Genomic DNA, 16184 nt, shown 5'->3' with positions numbered 1-16184 from the left:
GCCTCCAGCTCCCAGCGCTTCTACAGATTCCTGCTGGCTGATGTTGGCCTCTTTTCTTTCGCTGGCTAACACTCTAGTGCCAGCCAAATTGTTTCTGAGGAGGAAATCGATTCCTGCTGCGGACAGGTCGGGGACAATTCCTACCATTACAGGGCCTGAAAATAGGTCACACTCTCGGTGGACCATATAGAGGGGGACAAACACAGATCCTCCTCCCTCTCCACTGACCAGTGCTTTGGCCTTCAGGGAGGACTCGGGGAGGGGATGGGGTGGCGGGGTTGGTTTACGTTTCCTCCCAACATCAAGGGCTGAGTGGCCCTTGTGTTCGGGAGCAGTACAACGGACTTGCTTACATCCTGGGATCGCTGTTCCTGAAAGGACAAAGCTCTGAAAGATCTCTGAGAGTTGGTCCAGCTGGAACACACGTGGTGCCATGCCCTCGAAGGGGTACGTTTCTGCAGCGACAGTCCCTGCCTGCTTTGCTGCACTACCCACTGGGGCGGCCTTCAGGGGACTACACTTATGGAGCCCTCTTAGACCCATGGGCTTTCCTCACAACCTCCAGCATTCAGGCCTGGAGTGGCCTATTTTGTTACAGTGGGGACACACTGGTCTCCGGGTGTTCTCCTTTCAGGCTGCAGGAGATCTTCTCGCACCCTCATTTGTAATTTCCTTTCTGGGCGGAGGACGATACCTATATCACCCTGCTTGGCCAGAATTTTCCCGTTGGCGATTTGGGTGCCAGGGCCCGCTTGCCGACAGGAGAATGACGTGGGATGACGTCGGGAGGAACCCCCGACATCACCCCGGTCCCTTTAAATTTTCAGGAAGGCGGGCGGACAGCGAGATCAGCTGTCTGCCCGCTGACCTGTCAATGGCCAATTGAGGCCACTGACAGGGTAATTAAAGTAATTAAAGGCCCTGCCACTGGCAGGATGAGTTTCATGTTCTTGTTTAAAAACTTTCATAAACGGAATGTGATATTTATTAACATGTCCCATCTCATGTGACATTGTCACATGAGGGGGACATGTTAATAATATTTTTATTTTTCTATTTTTTAAGTTTTGTGCACTGTCACTAATCTCCCTGAGACACCAATTTGTCTCAGAGAGCAGTGCGCACTTTAACACTTTGGAAGTGGCATAGCGCCTCCTATCGGGCAGGCCGCTGGGCGGGGCCTTAATTAGCCCGCCCACTCAAAATGGCGGCAGGCCCCGTTTCGGCGGCGGGGGTCGGCTGTCCGCCCGCCGGTGGGGCCTGCCCGCCCACCGAGGGCAAAATTCTGCCCCTTATCTTTTCAAAGTGACAGGGGTGGTTTGGAAAGGGTCTACCTGAGTTTCCAGGCCTATGGGTGGGGTTGTAGCTGTCAGCTGAGACGGCTGCATCCCTGGCTGTGAGGGTTCTCTGCTCCTCCCAATGCATCTGTAGGCTGGAGGGTAAGCAGTTTTTGAATCCCTACAACAGTATTATGTCGCACAATTCCTCGTAACTTTTTTGGAGTTAAAACAATTAAACTAAATTAACAAAATAATGGATAAAACAAGCACAGCCCCTAAGTCAGGTCAGCTGTAAAACCAAGGACAAAGTTTAAAGGAAACTTAAAAACATTAAACCAAAATGTGATTAAAGGGGTCAATAAAACACCCCAGTCTCCGCGGTGCCCACCGAGCACGGAAGGCCTCGAAGGTGCAGGCAGATACCGCGTGCTCCCTCTCTAGGTACACCCGGCCACGAACGTAGCCGCGGAAGAGGGACAAACAATCGGGCGGGACGACCCCCTCGATCGCCCGCAGCCTGGACCTGTTAATGGCCAACTTGGCCAGGCCCAGGAGCAGGTTCACGAGGAGGTCCTCCTCCTTCCCGACCCCCCTCCACACCGGGTGTACAATTCCTCATACGTGCACTGGATTTTTAACGATCGGACCCATCAGTCGAACGCAATTTGTTTTGAACAAAGTAGGTCTTTGTGGGTTTCTTACGAGTGTTCCGGAATTGCCGGTGATATGCCTCTGGGACTAAACTCATAGGCACTGAGGATGGCAGCCTTGTCTGTTCATAATTTGTGGACACATCAGGAGTCAGTATGGAGTAGGCCTCTTGGGCCCAACAGCTGCCCTTGAATTAAAAATGTTCAGGTATCTGATGTCCTTTTTAGTTATCCCGCTACTTTCTCAAGAGTGGCGAAAAGTGACTCCACATCACCCTCTTTGAGTTTGGGAATTAATCTGGCGTACCTAAGGACCTCAAAGAGTGGTTCTGGGGTAGGGAGATAGGGGCTGCTAAGGCGTAGAGAGAGATTTTCCCTTGCAGCTTCCAGCTGTCTCGTGTCTCTCTCTCTCTCCCTTTGTGCTGCGAGCTCCATTTCTAATTTTCAGAGCTGGAATTCTTCTCTCTCCCTTTCTCTCTCTCTCTCTTGCGCTTCTCTTTCTCTCTCCTGACATTCTAGCGGCATCCTGAGCTTTTCCAGCCTGAATTTGGCTAGAGGAATGGATTCAGAACCAGAGTTGAACTCCTCATTTGCCTGCTCTGTTTGACAATTGAGGTCCAAATGCTGGGCCAGCAACTGGATCAGTTCACTTGTTTTCACCTTGCTGGGTAGTTCCAATTGTACCTCCAGTTGTTCTGTGCTTAGGGATGCTAATATTTCGCCATTTAAGTTTCTGTGCTTCAAAAGTTGTCATTTTCGTACAGTTAGGAGGAAAGAAATTTGCTGTGGTAATTTCCTGTATTTCAAAAATTGTTCCAGCCACTGAATCTTTTCCCTCTTGGCTTCCAGTTGGTTCTTTTATATCAGCTTTGGCTTGTTTCATCAACTTTTAGTTTGAATGGGTCTTCCCGGACCTGCACTCCCAATTTCTGTTACAGACAGAAGAGGGACAGGTCAAACTGCACTGATATCCTCTTACCACCAGCATAAGGGGTTTAGAATTAATTTTTTTAAAAAAAGGATAGGTGGTGGTATGTTTTCCCAATCCCTCGCTTTTTATGACCCAATATTACTAATAATCCACAGTGAACTCAAGTTAGGATCAACTCAGAAGGTTAGTTTATTTTACACATTCAAAACCCGGAAAAGGGAATGTTTGTCACTTCTCACTCCGCACATTCACGCAGTAAAAAAGGGAGGGGAGTGGGTGGCAAGGAATAGAGAAAAGGAGATTTACCGTATAAAAACCATTAAAAAAACTAGTTCACGTGAGTTCCAAAGTCCATAGTCAGAGTCCAGAGGGTAGTGGGGTTAGGTTCTGATGTGTTTCTGGCTGATTAAACTATTTGCAAATCTTGAAATGAATGCTGCTGCAGAATGGGCTTTTCTGTGTTTAGACCACTTGACAGGCATTGGTCAGAGACTTTTAGAGGAATCAATCAGGCTTTGTGGAGTTAAGACTACTTAGCCAGCCTGGCTGCTGGAGTTCTGTCCAGTTGATGTTAAAGCAGCAGTGTGGCTGTGAAGAGCAGAGATGTAATATTTAACTGCCCAAAAGGCCGGAGGCTTGGGCCATGTGACCTTCCTTCTCCAGAACGACTTAAAAAGGGATGTTTACCCAACGTCTGGAATTGGCTTTGGTTTCAGGGCTGATAATGTCTCAGTCATTAGCTGTTGATAGGGGTGCCATCTATGTTGAGGGTCTAGCATTTGGGAAGCCATCTTCTCAGCAGACCCACTGACTTCACTAACAAGGTTGGCTTATCAAATGCTAATCATGTCCCCTTAGTTCCCTTTGAAATTGGTCTGACCAGTCCCAGGTGATGTGAGTCTGTTGGTTGCTCTCTGGGCGTAACAAAGTATGACATTCCAGAAACTGAGAAAAAAATTATTTTGTCCTTGAAACTCCTGGGGATCACTCCCAGAGAGAGGGCCAACCAACCCCTTGATCAAGTGACTTGAAACAACCTCTTAATTTTCTTTGTTCAGCAGTAAAGGATCAGTTTTAAAAATAAATAGCAATAAGGATAAAGTTATAAATATATAGTGGTGGGTTCCCTTCCGTGTCGTAGGAACCCAACACCAGTAAGATCAATCCTTAACCTTTTCTCAGTCACACACTTTGTTGAATGTACATTATCCCACACAGAATGGTTATCAACATAACGTTAAATAGACAAACTTTTCTCAGAATGCCCCTTGCATAGGGTTTCCCTCAAAATGTTTGATAAGTAAAATCCCATATCTATCACTTCTACTAGAGCCAGTGTTTCTGCTGCTAAAGTGATTTTAACTCCCCTTTGTTATTTTCTTTGCTTCCTAGGCTAATGGGCAGCATTTGTCATTCTTTCCCACTAAGAATGTGATAAACGCTGCTATACCAGAATATCCATCCGGAGGATTAGCATGTGAAGCTTTGCTAAAAATGACCAACTCCGTATCTCTTGGATCACCCAAGGTTGGAAACTTGAGGGCGCTTTTCCCTAAATTTAATTTGTTTAATGTTCCATTTGCTCTCAGAGCTTCCCCAACCTTGGCAGTTTTTATCATAGTCCTCAGTTCCGACACATCAAAACTAACATCAGGTCTAGTCTGAGTGCACAACTAGTTCAACTGTCCAATCAAACTTCTTAATTGGTCTATTTCTTCCTCAGATGCAAGATCCTCTTTCTGTGAGGACCTGGCTCGACTTATTGGGATGCGATTGATATTTTCTAAATAGGTCTGTTGATCCAAGGTCAGTCCTGACTTATTCTGCTTAATGTCTTACCTTATCTATTAAAAGATCCCGAAGCCTGACTTCCAACTTTAAACTCCTTTATCTTGTCTATCACCCATCGCTCAAATTCTGCAGAACCACCCCGCAGAAAATCATCAATGCGCATCCTAACGATGCCAGCTAGTTTCTCCTCCTGATACCAGGAGAATATTGCTGGGTGTGCTTTTAGCTGAATACAACCCATTTTCAACAGGATGGACCTAACTGAGGAATACCTCTTGATGCGTCATTCGACCCATAAACACACTTGTTCAATTTCCACAGTTTCCCTTCTATATCACCAGCTTCTTTAAGTGGTTTCAAAAACACTTCCCTTTGAAATCTCTCACCCTGCAAAAATGCAGCTTTTATCTCAACCGATTTACATTCCCAGGAATATGTCGCTAAAAGAGCTAATGAAATCTTCAAGCTCACTTTTCCTGCAATAAGAGAGTCCACTCTGACATCTTGATCACCAAGTCTTTCCTCGAAACTCCGAGCCACTAGTCTGGCTTTAGCCTTATACATGTCATCAGGAAGTTCCTTTCCTGTGCATATCCACCTGTGGGAGAAGGCTGGCTGTCCCCTGTCTGGTATTTCAGTGGATACAAAAAAATTCTTTCCAACTTTGCAACTCTTTTTGTTTGGCATCCCTTATCAACTTATCTTCTAATTTGTCAGTCACCACTAAAACTTCTCGATCATAAGGGCTTCTACTGCTAGTGGCATTCCTGGCCTGTTCTATTGCCAAACTACAACCTCTACTAGCCCTGCTGTCTCATTCTGGACGATTGCCACATAATCTCTCCCTCCTTAGATCAGAGACCCTTTTGCAAGTCCGTGATCTTTTCCTAGGGCTGTGATCACTTTGCAGTCCACTTTCAGAACTCACTGCGTTTTCTGGCCTTCCACATCTTTAGCTCATTTTGCCAATCCATGGGTTTTACCTCCTGCCCCTCATCTTGAACATTCAGCCAACGTTTGTATTTGCCGGTGGCTTTTCCTGCTCTCCCTATAATGGTGGTAATGCTCCATTTACTGGCCCCTACCGGCATATATGTTACTCTAGTGCCAACCTTGGGTAGTTGTCCTTTGGGATAAAAAGCCTTATCCTGCGCTTCAGTATCACTTTGTCCACATTCAGTCAGCTCTTTATCTGCCTTAACCTTCTCCTCATAATAGTCCAACGTAAGTGTATATGAAGTATATGGTTCCTCTTCACTTTCTATTTCCTGTTCAGATTCTGTAAGTGTACAATCAGTGCCAATTAGCCCCGAGGAATGTGCCCCAACAGTTTGATTGCCATGTTGGAAAATTACTGTTTTTCAATCACTGCCCATAACCTTACCCAGACCTTTCCACACTTTCTGCCCTTCTCTTTTATAATATACCATGTCCCCTGGATTAAAATTTACTTCTGGTGGTCTTATGTAATTTTCCCTGAAACCTCAGCCTTGATAAATGCCCTTCTCCCCACACACAGGGCAGGGGGAGGTGATGGTGTAGTGATATTGTCACTGGCCAAGTAATCCAGAGACCCAGCATAACGGTCTGGGAACCTGGGTTCAAATCCCAGATAATAGAATTTGAATTCAATATATATAAAAAAAACACCTGGAATAAAAAGTCCAAAGATGATCATGAAACCATTGTTGTAAAACCCATCTGGTTCACTAATGTCCTTCTGGGAAGGAAATCTGCCATTCTCGCCTGGCTTACATGTGGCTCCAGAGTTGACTCTTAAGTGTCCTCTAAAATGGCCTGGCAAGCTACTCAATTGTATCAAGCTGCTAAAAAAATCTAGCACTGTCAGTGTACCTATGGCACATGGTGGTTCAAGAAGGCAGCTCACCACCACCTTCTCAAGGGCAATAAATGTGGGCCTGGCCAGTGACACCCACACCCCATGAATGAATTTTTAAAAAATACAGGCGCTTATAAAAAAAATCGAACTAATCGTGGTCCCTTCCAAGGCTGGGGGATGATCTCACATAACCAAATAAATTTTTGGATTTCTGTCATAAACTAATTGACAGGGATTGTAGCCCCCAACCATTTGAAGTGAACTTTTTGCATGGACTGCCCGCGCCAGGGCAGATGTCAGTTCACAGCTTGGTTGGTCAGCTAAGGTTTTGTGAAACATCTGATCAATTACTGCGTGATTTCTTTCACAAACCCTATTGCTAAAGGGACTTTCTGCTGCTGTGTTCATTACTATGACGTTCATATTTTCACACACACTTTTAAAATTCATCATTGGCAAATTCCAACAACCCCACAACCCCCTCCACAGATCCCACCTCGCCATTGTCAGTTAGGAATTTAGCTAGCGCTCCTCGTCCAGTTCCTATCCATTATCTCATCCACAATTACCCTTTTCTCTTTACTATTGACAGACTGGATCTAGTTGCCATGTCTATGAAGTGTAGGAGAAAAATATTTTTGACCCCATCCCATACTTTCAAGTCTATTGCATTTAATTTTATTAAAGTCTCTTGCTAATGGGAGACTCAATACTGGCCATAATGGTGTCCCATATTTTTTACATATGTCACTTTTCTCATTGATCTCTTCTAAAAGTTTAGTATATTCACCATCCATTACCCCTGCATCCTTTAGCAGGATTTTTAACCTATGACAAGATGGATAAGGCCATAAGGCCAGGAGACGTAGGAGCAGAAGTAGGCCATTCGGCCCATTGACTCTGCTCCACCATTCAATGAGATCAAGGCTGATCTGATAATCCTCAACTACACTTTCTTTTTCCTTTTCCCCATAACCCTTGATTCCCTTACTGATTAAAAATCTGTTTATCTCAGTCTTGAATATACTTAATGACCCAGCCTCTACAGCTCTCTGCAGTAAAGAATTCCACAGATTCACAACCCTCTGAGAGAAGAAATTCCTCCTCATCTCTGTCTTAAGTGGGTGACCCCTTACTCTGAGATTATGCCCTTTGGTCCTAGACTTTCCCACAAGGGGAAACAACCTCTCAACATCTACCCAGTCAAGCCCCCTAAGAATCTTATATGTTTCAATAAGGTCGCCTCTCATTCTTCTAAACTCCAATGAGTACAGGCACAACCGACTCAACCTCTCCTCATAAGAAAATCCCTCCATCCCCTGGATCAACCTAGTGAACCTTTTCTGGACTGCTTCTAATGCCAGTATATCTTTCCTTAGATAAGGGGACCAAAACTGTTCACAGTATTCTAGGTGTGGTCTAACTAGTGCCTTGTATAGTTTTAGCAAGACTTCCATATTTTTATACTCCATTCCCTTTGAAATAAAGGCCAACATTCCATGTGCATTCCCTATTACCTGTTGAACTTGTATGTTAGCTTTTTGGGATTCATGCACGAGGGCCCCCAAATCCCTCTGTGCTGCAGCTTTCTTCAGTCTTTCTCCATTTAAATAATATTCAGCTCCTCTATTCTTCCTGCCAAAGTGCATAATCTCACACTTTCCCAAATTATATTCCATCTGCCATGTTTTTGCCCACTTACTTAACCTGTCTATATCCCTCTGTAGACTCGTTGTGTCATCCTCACCACTTGCCTTCCCACCTATTTTTGTGTCATCCGCAAACTTGGTGATAGTACATTCACTTCCCTCATCTAAGTCATTAATATATGTTGTAAATAATTGAGGTCCCAGCACTGATCCCTGTGGCACTTCACTAGTTACAGGTTGCCATCTCGAAACTGCACCCCCCCCTCATCCAAACTCTCTGTCCTCTATTAGTTAGCCAGTCCTCTATCCATATTAATATATTAACCCCAAAACCATTGGCTCTTATCTTATTGAGTAGCCTTCTGTGTGGTACCTTATCAAACGCCTTTTGGAAGTCCAAATACATTACTTCTACTGGTTCCCCTTTATCTATCTTGCTTGATACCTCCTCAAAGAATTCTAATATATTTGTCAGGCATGATTTCCCCTTCATGAGGCCATACTAACTCTGCTTGATTAGATTATGCATTTTTAAATGCTCTCCTATTACATCCTTTATAATAGACTCCAACATTTTCCCAATGATGGATGTTAAGCTAACTGGCCTATAGTTGCTTATTTTATGTCTCCCTCCCATTTTGAATAAGGGTGTTACATTGACAATTTTCCAATCTTCTGGGACTTTTCCAGAATCTAAGGATTCTTGGAAGATTACTACCAGTGCATCTACTATCTCTGTAGCTACTTCCTTTAATATCCTAGGGTGCAACCCATCAGGTCCAGGGGACTTATTGGCCTTTAGCCCCATTAGTTTCCCTAGTACTTTTTCTCTAGTGATAGTTATTGTATTTATTTCCTCCCCCACTTTTTCCCCTTGATTATTTAGTATTTTTGGAATGCTATTAGTGTCTTCTACTGTGAAGACTGATGCAAAGTATTTATTCAATTCCTCTGCCATTTCCTGGTTCCCCATTATTATTTCCCCACCCTCATTCTCTAAGGGGCCTATGTTCACTTTGGCTTCTCTCTTCCTTTTTGTATATTTAAAGAAGCTCTTATTGTCCATTTTTAGAATACTTACTAGTTTACTCTCAAAGTTTATTTTCTCCCTCTTTATTTTTTTTTGGTCATCTTCTGTTGGTTTTTAAAACTTTCCCAATCCTCTGGCTTACCACAAACCTTTGCCACATTGTATGTTTTTTTCTTTCACTTTGATACAATCCTTAGCTTCCTTGATTAACCATGGTTGGTTTATCCCCCTCCTACAATCCTTCTTCCTCACTGGGATATATCTTTGTTGTGAGTCATGAGCTATTTTCTTAAACGTCTGCCATTGTTCATCAACCATCTTTTCTGCTAAACTCCTCTCCCAATCCACTCTACCAATTTGATTTTTCTAATCTACATGGAGATTAAATTCACCCATGATTATTTATACGGCCTTCTTTACATGTCCTCATTGTTTCCTGATTTATTCTCTGTCCGACAGCATAGCTACTGTTAGGGGGCCTATAGACTACTCCCACCAGTGTCTTCTTCCCCTTGCTAATTCTTACCTCCACCCATATGGATGTCGCATCTTCCGATCCAAGATCATTTCTTGCTATCGCACTTATTCCACCTCTTGCTAACAAAGCTACCCCACCACCCTTTCCTTCCTGCCTGCCCTTTCGAAAAGTCACATACCCCTGAATATTTAGTTCCCAGCTTTGATCTACTTGTAAACATGTCTCCGTAATGGCTATAAGATCATACCCATTAATCTCTATTTGTGCCGTTAATTCATTTATTTAGTTCCGAATACTACTTGCATTTAAGTAAAGAGCCATTAATTGTGCCTTTTTATCATTTTTTCCCCCTTTGACTTAGCTGCTTTTTTTTAATGTTGTACACTCTGTCCCCTCCTGTCACACTCTGGGTATCATTATCTAAATAGCTGCCCTGCATGGCTGCCATATCCTTTTGCTTTGGAAGGGTACGTATCCCCTCTCCAGAACTCATCCCTCCTCTATTTAGTTTAAAGCTCTCTCTACAGCCCTAGTTATTCAATTCGCCAGGACACTGGTCCCAGCACGGTTCAAGTGAAGTCCATTCCACCGGAACAGCTCCCTTCTACCCTAGTACTGATGCTGGTGCCCCATGAACTGAAACCCATTCCTCCCACACCAATCTTTGAACCACACATTTAACTCCTTGACTTTAATTGCCCTATGCCAGTTTGCCCGTTGTTCAGGTAGTAATGTTTTTTTTAATTCATCCACGGGGTGTGGGCTTCGCTGGCTGGGCCAGTGATATTGCCCATCCCTAATTGCCCTTGCGAAGGTGGTGGTGAGCTGCTTTCTTGAACCGCTGCAGTCCATGTGGTGTAGGCACACCCACGGTGCTGTTCGGAAGGGAGTTCCAGGATTTTGACCCAGTGACAGTGAAGGAACGGTGATATATTTCCAAGTCAGGATAGTTAGTGACATGGAGGTGAACTTCCAAGTGACAGTGTTCCCATTTATCTGCTGCCCTTGTCCTTCTAGATGGTAGTGGTCGTGGGTTTAGAAGATGCTGTCAAAGGAGCCTTGGTGAATTCCTGCAGTGCACCTTGTAGATGGTACACACTGCTGCTCCAATGCATCAGTGGCGGAGGGAGTGAATGTTTGTGGATGTGGTGCCAATCACGTGGGCTGCTTTGTCCTGGATGGTGTCGAGCTTCTTCAGTGTTGTGGGAGCTGCACTCATCCAGGCAAGTGGGGAGTATTCCATCACACTCCTGACTTGTGCCTTGTAGATGGTGGACAGGCTTTGGGGAGTCAGGAGGTGAGTTATTCGTCGCAGGATTCCTAGCCTCTGACCTGCTCTTGTAGCCACAGTATTTATATGGCTAGTCCAGTTCAGTTTCTGTTCAATGGTAACAGGCAGGATGTTGATAGTGGGGATCCAGTGATGGTAATGCCATTGAACATCAAAGGGTGATGGTTGGATTCTCTCTTGTTGGAGATGGTCATTGCCTGTTGCTTGTGTGCATGAATGTTAGTTGCCATTTGTCAGCCCAAGACAATGTCCAGGTCTTGCTGCATTTGGACATGGGCTGCTTCAGTATTTGACGAGTCGCAAATCGTGCTGAACATTGTGCAATCATCAGCGAACATCTCCACTTCTGACCTTATGATGGATGAAGGTCATTGATGAAGCAGCTGAAGATGGTTGTGCTGAGGACACTACCCTGAGGAACTCCTGTAGTGATGACCTGGAGCTGAGATGACAGACCTCCAACAACCACAACCATCTTACTTTCTGCTAGATATGACTCCAACCAGTGGAGAGTATTCCCCCTGATTCCCATTGACTCCAGTTTTGCTGGGGCTCCTTGATGCCACACTCAGTCAAATGCTGTCTTGATGTCAAGGGCAGTCACTCTCACCTCACCTCAGGGGCTCAGCTCTTATGTCCATGTTTGGACCAAGGTTGTAATGAGGTTAGGAGTGGCCCTGGCAGAACCCAAACTGGGCGTCAGTGAGCAGGTTATTGCTAAGCAAGTGCTGCTTGTTGGCACTGTTGATGACCCCTTCCATTACTTTACTGATGGACAGTAGACTGAGGGGGCGGTAATTGGCCAGGTTGGATTTGTCCTTCTTTTTGTGTATAGGACATACCTGGACAATTTTCCACAAAGCCGGGTAGATGCCAGTGTTGTATCTGTACTGGAACAGCTTGACTAGGGGTGAGGCAAGTTCTGGAGCACAAGTCTTCAGTACTATTGCCGGAATATTGTCAGAGCCCATAGTCTTTGCAGTATCCAGTGCATTCAGCCATTTCTTGATATCACGTGGAGTGAATCGAATTGGCTGAAGACTGGCATCTGTGATGCTGTGGGCCTCTGGAGGAGGCCGAGATGGATCATCCACTTGGCACTTTCGTTTGAAGATTGTAGAAAATGCTTCAGCCTTATCTTCTGCACTGATGTTCTGGGCTCCTCCATCACTGAGGATGGGGATGTTTGTGGAGCCTCCTCTTCCAATGAGTTGTTTAATTGTCCACCACCATTCACGACTGGATGTGGCAGGACTGCAGAGCTTAGATCTGATCCGTTGGTTGTGGAATCGCTTAGCTGTCTATCACTTGCTGCTTATGCTGCTTGGCATGCAAGTAGTCCTGTGTTATAGCTTTACCAGGTTGACACCTCATTTTTAGGTATGCCTAAATAAGACCAAGATTATTACCTTGGAGGTTCTGCTTTTTAATTTAGCTCCTAACTGTTCAAATTCTTTCAGCAGAACCTCCTTTCTAGTCCTACCAACGTGGATGACAACAATTGGATCCCTCCCCTCCCGCTCCAAGTTCCTCTCCAGCCCTGAGGAAATGTCCTTAATCCTGGCACCGGGCAGGCAACACAGCCTTTGAGACTCACGCTCATGGCTGCAGAGAACAGTATCTATCCCCCTAATTATACTGTCCCCTACCACTACTACGTTCATATTTCCTCCCCCCACTTGAATGGCTCCCTGTACCGCGGTGCCATGGTCAGTTCATTCATCCTGCCTGCAGTCCCTGCTCTCGTCCAGACAGCTTGCAAGAAGCTCCTAACCTGTTGGACAATTTCAGGGGCTGAGGCTCCTTGAACGCTACCCCCTGGCTCCCCAAACCTGCCTCACCTGTAGTCACACCCTCCTGTCCCTGATCACAGACCAAATTCGAATTATCTAACCTGTGGGGTGTGACTACCTCCTGGAGCAAAGTGTCCAGGTAACTTTCCCCCTCCCTGATGTGGCGCAATGTCTGCAGCTCAGACTCCAGCTCCTCAACTCGGATTCGGAGTTTCTCGAGCTGCAAACATTTACTACAGATGTGTTCGCGCTGGATCACCTTGGTGTCCATCAACTCCCACATGCTGCAGCAGCAACACATCACCCATCATGCCATTGCTATCTTATTTAATTTAATTTATTAATTAATCGCTCTAGTATCCCTGCTCTTTACTCTTTATTGAAATTAATTATTTACACCAGTTATTTACATCTTATACTTAACAAGCAATTTTAAGAAAGAAAACTTAAAGTCTAGGGCCAGGATTTCCCGGTCGGCGAGCAGGGGGCGGGGCCTGCTCGCCGACGTGTAACATGACGTCGGGCAGAACTCCGGATGTCACCCCACCCCATTTCAATTTTCAGGTTGGTGGGGGCTCAGCAGAATCAGCTGTGTGCCCGCCGACCTGTCAATGGGCAATTGAGGCCATTGACAAAGTCATTAAAGTAATTAGTGGACCTGCCCGTCCAACCTTAAGGTTTGCGGGCAGGCCGGGAGCCCTGGCGGGCATTAGAAAAAGCATCAAACCTCATCCATGGGTGGGAACAGGTTTCGTGTAGGTTTTAAAAAATGTAATAAAAGTGCCTTTGAAAGTGATGGACATGTCCCAACTCATGTGACAGTGTCATATGAAGGGACATGTCAGGGAATTTTTTTTTTTCTATTTTTAAGATTTTTTATTGTGGAGCCGATCTCCCTGAGGCAGCACTTAGCTTAGGGGGGTGAGTGCGCTCTTTCGTGCGCATGCGTGACAGAGCGCACTCCCAGCTCAGGGAATACCCTCCTGTCTGCACAGGGAGCACATAGCACTTCCTGGCGGACGTCACACTGGGCAGGCCTTAATTGGCCCACCCAGGTAAAATGGGGGCGTGCCCCTGATCGGGGGCGCTGATCGGAGGCGCGCCCCAAGGCGCCCGCTCCTAAACCTCCCCCCGACAGGGGGAAAATTCTGACCTAGAGATCTAAACACTAACTACAGACCTTAATTTTAATCTAAAGGCTAGAAATACTCACCAATCCAACTCACCAATCAGCTGCTCTCCGCGCTCTTTTTAATTGAAGTCTCCTCGCTCTGTTTTAAATAAAGTCCACGTGCTCACCCACTCTCTGGCAAGCTGCCCATGTAGTTTTCAAATAATTTGCCCTTTTTCCTTTAAACTCCCACCCCCTGATGTCATCAACATTTTTTTAACATCAGGATTAGAAATGTTTGGTGTTGTTAAAGGGATACAATAATGTCCCGGTTGTGTAAACTGTAAAATCTACAGATTTCCCAAAAACAATTACCTTATCGTGTTCCATATCTAATTTCCCCTGAGCTTTTTTCATAGATGGTTTACTCAACAGTAAGGGTATTTCACTGGGTACTACATCTGTGCTGACAAAATGGATTACCCCGGCTATTTTACACGGAACCCACCACTCTCTTTAGTGATCTTAACCTGTTATTGTCCCTGAACCTGAAGTAAGCAGAACTTTCATTTTCTTTAACCTTACTTCAGTCTTTACTATTTAGAGAATCCAGGTACACCTTAACCAATCCACTCCTAGGCTGTGGATGTGCTCCCACTGTCTAACAATTGAATGAGTCTGTACCTAGAACACCCATTACGGGGCTAAAGTCTTTGGCGACCAGTACAATTCCTTATCAATATCGTCATCTTCCCCTTCCAAACCTTCCATGTCGTGTATCACTTCAAAAACCCCCTGTTATTCCATTTCGGACAATTCATCGTGAAGTGATATTTCGAGTCATATCTTTAACACCTGTTGACCGTTCCTCAGTTATTCCTGGGGTTCATTCTCCTGCCGTAGTTATCCAGTTCCTGTCATCTGTTGGAGCTACCGAAAGGGTCTCTATCCCCATTTCTTTTGTTTGTGGTTCTATTTTCGCATTGAGGCTTGCGCCCATATCTAAGTGGTCTCAAAATGCTGCCAGCACTGAACCTCCATCTTTTGTATCACTGGTGAATGTCCCATCAGTACCAGGAAAGTGGCTGGAAATGAATGTTTCCCCAGAAATGCTTTTAAAACTTCAAATGTCTGTTCCAGAGGCATATCTCTTTCTGAGAATCTAACTCCAGTCAAGACCAGGAGCCTATCCACGTTCGATACTTTCGCACAATCCAACAATTTGAAAGCGAGCGCTGAATTAGGGATCTCCAGATAGAATTTCTGCAATCTCCTATACAACTTGTTAAATCCCATGATCAATTCTTCTATGGAATAATCATCCACCCGTCTAAATTTATCAAAGTCTGACCGTGCCTCATATGCATTTAACAGATCATCTTTCTTATAAACTTTGTCCATAAATTTTAAAGAGTTTATCCAAACCTTCCTTAGTGTCCAATTGGTGAGCCTCAATCTGCAAAAAATACTTTGCACCTGGTCCTGGTTCTGGTGAGAAGTGAAAGTGCTTTTCCTTTGGTAATGATGTAACCCGTGTCAATATATCCACTTCATTCTTCCATTGGTCGTAAGGTTCAGCTTCACAGAACAACGGTGGAAAATCATACGCTGATACTTTACACTTAGTTTCAGCCATTCTTCACCCGAGTAACTCCAGACCTTCTGTCTGGAAATAAGTTTTAGTTTCTAATCTTCACCTTTAGGCCAACCATTCTGGACGACCAATGTTAAAAGAGTCCAAGCCAGTTGGTGAAGGTCAAATCCAGGACACAGAGCTTTTCTTTACTAAGAGAGTTTATTAACTTTGTTCAGCTCCATAGCTCGCCTTACACCTAGTGTCCCAGCTTTCTCCCATTTATATATGCTCAAAGCACTTAATTAAATAATGCCCTTCACCGGTATTTCCTACAATATAATTAATAAACCATTAGCAATCAGGACTTGTCTGGTGGATGTAAGTAATCCTACAATAGTGAAATAGGAGGGCAGGAATTAACCTAGCAACTGAAGGCTGGACAGCCTACTGGTGATGGTGAGGAGTCTTTTACAGACAATAATTTGGATCAAAATCAATTACTATTTAGAAAAACATAGGTTAATAAATGAATGCCACATAGGTTTTCTGAAAGTAAATTGTGTTTGACAAAATTCACTGAAACATAGAAAACAGGAGCAGGAGTGGGTCATTCGGCCCTTCGAGCCTGCTCTGCCGTTCAATATGATGATGGCTGATCCTCTATCTCAGGCCGTACTCCCCATACTGCTCAATGCCTTTAGAGTCCAAAAATCTATTTCCTTCTTAAATATATTCAGTGACTTGGCCTTCTGTGGTAGAGAATT

Source organism: Cetorhinus maximus, chromosome 2, assembly GCF_964194155.1.
Source record: "Cetorhinus maximus chromosome 2, sCetMax3.hap1.1, whole genome shotgun sequence".
NCBI lineage: Eukaryota > Metazoa > Chordata > Chondrichthyes > Lamniformes > Cetorhinidae > Cetorhinus > Cetorhinus maximus.
Note: the sequence above shows the minus strand (reverse complement) of the source record.